The 7,892-nt window shown below is 34.9% G+C and overlaps 1 long non-coding RNA gene across 1 annotated transcript in view; it reads right to left on the bottom strand.

Moving 5' to 3' along the window:
- Window positions 1-4,925: 4,925 nt before the first annotated feature.
- LOC107834257 (uncharacterized) overlaps window positions 4,926-7,892 on the bottom strand; it is a 28,614-nt gene continuing 25,647 nt past the window's right edge. The window contains exon 2 of the long non-coding RNA XR_001660045.1: window positions 4,926-5,358. This is a non-coding gene — a long non-coding RNA (uncharacterized LOC107834257). The remainder of the gene's footprint in view (window positions 5,359-7,892) is intronic.

A 7,892-nucleotide genomic window follows, 5' to 3' on the forward strand; every position in this document is an offset into this window, starting at 1 on the left:
AGTTATTCTTTAGTATAATATTTATTTCCTAGTCCTCTGTGTACACTCCATCACCGCCTGTGCTACTTTCTCCCTCTCTCCTCACACCTGCAATTAGTTAGCCAATCAGCCCAAGACCATTATTCCACATTCACTCTCCCAGGATATAAACACTTCTGCTGTGGACACTCTTTGCTGATTCCTCCTGTTATCTCCCTGTTATAACATGTTTACTTCCCTATCAAAACGTTGCTTGCTTTTTGTTCCTGTTTTTGTTCTGCTCTGGCTCCCTATGTTTCCCATGTTTTCTTAAGTTTGTTTTTTAAAAATTTTTTCATTAAATAATAAAATGCACTTGCCTTCTCTGCCTCTCTGCATTTGGGTCCACCATCAAAATCTACAACATGACAGTTAAATTCCATCAGCAGTCAATTTTCTGATGCATCTCTACTTTGCATTTTCTAGTAATTCTGTCCTAATTTTACAAGATATCAAATCTTACTGACAGCGTCGTGGCAGTACTACTTTGGAAAATCCCTGTGATCTTTGGCACCTCACTGTGGAATGTAACTGATGAAGTAATCGGGCATCACAGTGTCTAAAGTCTGATAAGTTTCTAGACACAAAAAGAAGATTTATGTATCTCAGCTATTCATCAAATTTATTCACAAATGGAGACCGTCAATTTGCAATGTTCTTGTCTCTTAGAGATATGATGTACAGTGAATATGTGGGTACCTTAATGAAGATGCATTAGAAAATATTTCATTCTGAAGCAAGAACTGCAATCAGAATCAATTCTTCTTTTGTAAGTTTCTCAAAGAGAGATGTTTGAGAAACTTACAAAAGAAGAAATGTGAGGAACGCTATTTAGATTAAAGCATTGGTACGTAGTAAAAACAATGAGCTCATCAGAGATTTAAAAATCTGTGTTAAATCACTACTACAATATTCATGGTCGACTGCTTCACAAACAACATCCTTCACCAATTAATGTTTTGATGGTTTGTTTCAATTAGCTTCCAGCCTGGCCCTGTTGTCACAGCTTTTACTACAGCTACATGTTCCACTCACACAGTAGGAGCAATTTTACAAGTGCTGGAAGGGAATGTTTTCGTATGTTTTTCTGCTATTTGCCTGTAAAACAGGTAAATATTTCCAAAAATACAGTGATGTCAGAGTGTCAAGCACCAGATTATAAATATGGAAATGGGAGACTGTTGCAGTCTCCTATTAATATCTTGACACATATCCTAACACATATCCTAATATCCTAAGGACAACTCTGACAACCCAGACCAAACTTTCATACCACTCATTTCCAATTATTACAGTTTTCAGAAAACATTCATGAGCCTTTCAACCGTTATCTACAGCATCTCTGGGGAAGTGAGCCTGAGAGAGCTCAACAGACCGGACTCAATCTGCCGTTCGCTTGTCTAGGTTCTCTCTCCCTGAATTAATTGTTTTATGTAATTAATTTGCAGCATGTCTGACATCTCTGCCTTGTTGGAATATTGTAATTCCGTAACAGGAGGAACATATTAACTTGTTAGTCTGATAATAAAGCTTTGGACTACATTCTCTGCACTGACTACAAACCTCTCTATGGCACTGTACCCACTGGTTCTTACCAGAGCTCAGTTTCAGCAATTTCCCCACACATTTTTCAGTTCAATAATATTTGACTCCATATGCAACCCAACTTTACAGACAAAGCTTGAAATTATTAACTGCATGTCTTATGTTTCTCCCATTGATTTTCATTCCAGCAGCAGCGGGGTTTAGGTGCTTTGTGGATAAAAACTGTCAGCACGTCATTTGTTTTCAGCTTGGGAACTTGTTAGAGTCTTAGCCAGTTTTACTCGTATAAATGATTCAGTCTTCTGAAATGTTGAGAGCACAAATGTAGGTCCTTCAGAGGTTGTGTTCGGCTCCAGTGTGTCTCTGTGGTACCCGTTTGTGTTCACTGTCTACCCATGGCTGCCGGCGTCACATTCATGTCCCTAATTCTTGCCTAGAGCTTCTTCAGACTAGCCAGCAGCAATGAGCAAACACCTGGTGGAACTGCACATTTGCTGAATTACCTCAGTGAAATACTGATAAAATGTTGTTAAAGGGTTAATAGAGGAGCCATGCTGTGGATGTCATGTCAGAACAGGTCCTTTTAACCCTTTCATGCATGAATTATGATCCTTTGTGTCAGGATTTGTTTTCCAATTTTTTGTTTTTGATTTTCTTAAGGCATAAAAAAAAGGTAGAAAAAAATTTTGTAAAAAAAAAAAATTCTTTTTTTATTTTATTTTTTTAGGTGATCAATTGTAATGTTATCCAAATACAAAGTTATTTGAAAACTACATCAGTAGTATTGTTCTGTAGGGGTTATCTGATGTCACAATATTTTTTTTTACCTGCAAGTGTCGTCTACAGTAGGAGAGAGAGGGTTGGTTGGCATGCTTTTTTGTCTGTTGGTCATGTTGGATTAAACAGAAATAATTTATTGCATTTGCAGCTGATGGCCAGTAGTTGATAGTGTATTTTATGATGCATTAGTGTCCACTTCAGTGGTCTGTGTGCATTTATAACATAAAAATCCACAAGAACAACAAGAAAATGGCTTTTAGATGAAATTAAGTAAAATTTCTTTTAAGTCATATTTGATATATTTATATGCAGCATTTTCATAACAACTGAAGGTAACAGTTAATCAAGTTTAATCAAGTTTTTTTATTTAAAATTTCAGTAACAAGGTATTTCAAAGTGCTATACATCATAAAAACACAAAACAACATACAGTAAATAATTGAGAAACCAGTAACAAACATTACATTTTGTAGAGTGCAATCATTAAAATCATAAGTACACATCAAATATGGTGGTCACTGTTTCATTTAAGATGTTTCAAAAGCAAATCTAAACGGGCGAGTTTTAGTCTAGATTTTAGTCTAGAGCAGTGTTTTGGATGTTTTGCAGTTTTATGGAAGTTTATTTATTTTTTAGATTCATGCATTTTTCATTATATGGTTTCAATTAGTATCCAATTAAATAAAATTAAAAAGTATACTACTGCTGACAAAAAGATTGGTGAGTACTATAGTGTTTAATGTTGACAGACTGGTCACGTCTCTTTTGAACGGGTTTTGCTGTTGAATGGTAGTATGTGATCCAACAAGAAACAGGAGGTAGAAAAAGATTGTTTAGAATTCCTTACATTACGCAAAGTCTTTGTTCCACAACAATCAACATATCTTTGAATTAGATTAAAAGGTTTGTGCTGTCACTCCAAACTACCTTTTAGGAAACAAATGATTTTATGTGAACAATCTTTACAAATATATTTCACATTATATGTTTGTAAAGATTGTTCAAATTAAGACATTTACAGCTTTTTGAAAGGCAACACTTGAACATATATTTTTTATATGCTTTAATATTATATTTTATTTTATATTTTAATGTTCAATATTTCCAAGTGGTTTGAAGAAATTATTAGTTTTTTGAAAACTGATGTTAAAATTGTGTGCTTGGAAGGTCAGAATGTAGCACTGGAATGAATTGAGGAGAACTTTGTGGACACAACTAGAATACATGAACCAGCAGGCTATCAGACAGTTTAAATAATGTGTTTGGAGCTTGGGCAACAAGTCTGAAATTCTGCTGCAGCTGTCTTGCAAATAGAAAATAAAGAAATAGAATATTAATTAAACTTTAGGTGTTTTTGAAATCAATAAAGATGGTTAAATTCAGCCTCCTGGAGTGATTTGAATTATTTTTTAAAGATATTTCCATAATTGGTTGAAAATGACAAATCCAGCGACAAGAACCAAGACGTCAGCCTCACAACTGCTGGTCATGAGTGTCCCCTGCCTCCGACATGTAATCTGCAGAATCAAACGCATCCCCACGCTTCCATCCAGCCTCCAAACCCTGAGGTCTGCCATCATCCTTCATACGAGTTATAATATCTTGTCCTATAATAAATGCTGAGAATAGAAAAACTGTTTTAAGTTCATTCAACATTAAAAATGTACATCCTCATTTAACCTGAAACTCCTTGGATGAACTCCTAGGATTAAGTATCATGGTGCATCCATATAGTGTTATACAGTGTCAGAGACCCAGGACAAATAAAGTAAATGACACCATCATACAGTAAATATACCTGAAAGCTAAACTGCCTGAATTGTCATGAAGCTGAGTTGGAAGGCTTCCATGCAGCGCACACCAAACCTTCAGACTCTATGAAGTTTAAACTCAGTTGAAGTACACATAAGGGTTTGAGTGTGCAGGTTTCTTTTTCATTTTCATGTACATGAGTTTCCATTACATATATATATTTTCTATATATTTTCTTTATTTTCCCTAAACATGCGTTTTTGTCAAGAAAAATAGGTATTTTGTTTTATCTTTTTTTGCTCCTCCCTCTTCTGCTCGCTGTACTTCTGCTTGCTGTTTTTCCGCTGCATCATTATGTTAGTGAGGAGAGCTGCCTTCTATGTCTACTATTGGCCAATAGAGCTTTGGAACCAACGTCACTGCGTCATATGTTGTGGGGTGTTTAGGTGCAGTCGCTCGGTGCCATCATTAAAGGCCACAGACCAAAACAAACTTCATCCCGGTGGTTTTGTTGTGTTACCGACCACAGTGAAGTTAGTTTCGAGTTGGATATTGGATTTTCCAATATCTGCCGAGCAAGTGGCATTTAGCTCAAAGTTGAGCCAATTTATGAACGCTAATTTCAGTCATCCGTTCTCTAGCTCCCTCCTCAAGCGCTCAGAGGTTCACAAAACTAGTGACTAACTACATATTACTTAATATTCACATTTCTTTGCTGGTATTACTTAAAAGTGTTGCATTTTAATATCTCACTTGAATTCCTGATCTACATGCAAATACTTGATATAATGTAAACACTGAGAAAAGGGGAAAAAAGGTTTGAGAAATGCAGAGTATTACAAATGAGATTCAATTTTATTGTAGGTACAAAGAGGATAGCAAAATGAACAGTGAATATATAGTATACTTAATAGCAGTTACTCAAACATCAGACTTGTTTGTCTTTACTGGTGATGAAAACACGTCACTCTGGAGGAAAGGAAGACCGGCTCAGCCCAATCCAGGATGACTACAGTGTCAGGGTAGCCATTAAAATCTGCAGGTAGATTTTTGCATATATGGTCCTCTGGTTTCCAGATCCTAATTTAGCCAAGTACTGTAAATAAAAAACTTAGTCCATGTTGTGATGATCCGGCAGACCGAGAACCAGTAGACGCCATCAGCTGGTCAGCAGGTCCAGGTGCTTGGGTCCAAGGGAAAGGTAATCGGCACAGCAACTCAATCATGGCTCAGAAACACATCACGAGGTGTTGCGATGCAAACCTGAAAAATTAAAAACAAAAAAACAATAAGCGTTCATATTTAGCTACACAACGTATTCAAAACTAATAAACCCCAAGCTCTTTTTGAGAGTTTTGCTTGAAAATAAATGGACAATATCACAGGAAATTAAATGTTTAAGTGAAACAGTTCTGGTATCACAAAGAAACTGCAAAAAATATTTCAAATATTTCAATATTTCAACACTGAAGTTACTGAGTAAGAGTGAACTGAAATGCATGTTAAAATCTGAATATTCTTTTGAAAGTATGAAGCCGAAATTAATTTAAACTACTAGCACAGGGTTTGCCTATTATCGGTACCAACAGTAATACAAAAATTTATGCATAGAAGGGGCATTAGTTTATAAAAGTCGAGGCAAACCTAAATTTATCATTTTAATAATAAGAAGCATGGAGGTGATGTATCTTCATAGCCTCATTTTCTAAGCAGAATCTCGGAGAAAAAAAAAGCGAAAAAAGAAAAATTACTTATGTGTAACGGAAGAACAGATTATAGCAACCAAGTGGAAAAATTCACTCTACCGTGGATTATAATTATGAAACAAAGAGCAAAGATAAATGTCATATTTTTGGGATTCGGGAAATACGTGATTCTTTATAATTTGTACCACTTGTTCTGTGGATTTTTCATGTGGATTGGTGACACTTATGGAACAGGAAAAAAAAAATGAATAATTTTCAGGCTGAAGCGATGAAGCTGAAGTTGGTTTCCAATTCTAGCTTCCAATAGCTAAAGGGCAATTCCACTTAATTTTTCACTACTTTCCGCATCTTTAATCAACTCTAGTTTAAAAACTACTACACCTAGACACTTCAAACCTGGACTAGATTTTTCTTCTCTAATAGCAGAATATTTAAAACCATGTTTGGGATTTGTGAAACCTTTTTCTGATTTGTGAAAACTCAAGAAAGTTCAATTTTCACCATTTTTGGCACCTCTTTCATTACTAAAACTGCTCTAATTAAAAACCTACAACTCAGAGACACTTCAAACCTGGNCATGGCTCAGAAACACATCACGAGGTGTTGCGATGCAAACCTGAAAAATTAAAAACAAAAAAACAATAAGCGTTCATATTTAGCTACACAACGTAATCAAAACTAATAAACCCCAAGCTCTTTTTGAGAGTTTTTCTTGAAAATAAATGGACAATATCACAGGAAATTAAATGTTTAAGTGAAACAGTTCTGGTATCACAAAGAAACTGCAAAAAATATTTCAGAGGTGTAGCAACACTGAAGTTACTGAGTAAGAGTGAACTGAAATACTACTTAGAAAATGCATGTTAAAATCTGAATAATCTTTTGAAAGTATGAAGCTGAAATTAATTTAAACTACTAGCAGACGCAGCACAGGGTTTGCCTATTATCAGTACCAACAGTAATACAAAAATTTATGCAAAAAAGGGGCATTAGTTTATAAAAGTTGAGGCAAACCTAAATTTATCATTTAAATAATAAAAAGCATGGAGGTGATGTATCTTCATAGCCTCATTTTCTAAGCAGAATCTCGGAGAAAAAAAAAGCGAAAAAAAGAAAAATTACTTATGTGTAACGGAAGAACAGATTATAGCAGCCAAGTGGAAAAATTCACTCTAACGTGGATTATAATTATGAAACAAACAGAAAAGATAAATGTCATATTTTTGGGATTCGGGAAATACGTGGTTCTTTATAATTTGTACCACTTGTTCTGTGGAATTTTCATGTGGATCGGTGACACTTATACGGCTGTTGGTGGAACAGGAAAAAAAATGAATAATTTTCAGGCTGAAGCGACGAAGCTGAAGTTGGTTTCCAATTCTAGCTTCCAATAGCTAAAGGGCGATTCCACTTAATTTTTCACTACTTTCCACGTCTTTAATCAACTCTAGTTTAAAAACTACTACACCTAGACACTTCAAACCTGGACTAGATTTTTCTTCTCTAATAGCAGAATATTTAAAACCAGGTTTGGGATTTGTGAAACCTTTTTCTGATTTGTAAAAACTCAATACAGTTCGATTTTCACCATTTTTGGCACCTCTTTCATTACTAAAACTGCTCTAATTAAAAAACTACAACTCAGAGACACTTCAAACCTGGACTAGATTATTCTTCTCTAATAGCAGAATATTTAAAACCATGTTTGGGATTTGTGAAACCTTTTTCTGATTTGTGAAAACTTATTAAAATTCGATTTTCACCATTTTTGGCACCTCTTTCATGACTAAAAGTGCTCTAATTAAAAAACTACAACTCCTAGACACTTCAAACCTGGACTAGGTTATTCTCCCCTTCAAGCAGAATATTTAAAACCATGTTTGGGATTTGTGAAACCTTTTTCTGATTTGTGAAACTTATTAAAATTCGATTTTCACAATTTTTGGCAATTCTTTCATTACTAAAACTGCTCTAATTAAAAAACTACAACTCAGAGACTCTTCAAACCTGGACTAGATTATTCTCCCTTTCAAGCAGAATATTTAAAACCATGTTTGGGATTTGTGAAACCTTTTTCTGATTTGTGAAACT

Source organism: Poecilia formosa, unplaced genomic scaffold, assembly GCF_000485575.1.
Source record: "Poecilia formosa unplaced genomic scaffold, Poecilia_formosa-5.1.2 Scaffold563, whole genome shotgun sequence".
Classification (NCBI taxonomy): domain Eukaryota; kingdom Metazoa; phylum Chordata; class Actinopteri; order Cyprinodontiformes; family Poeciliidae; genus Poecilia; species Poecilia formosa.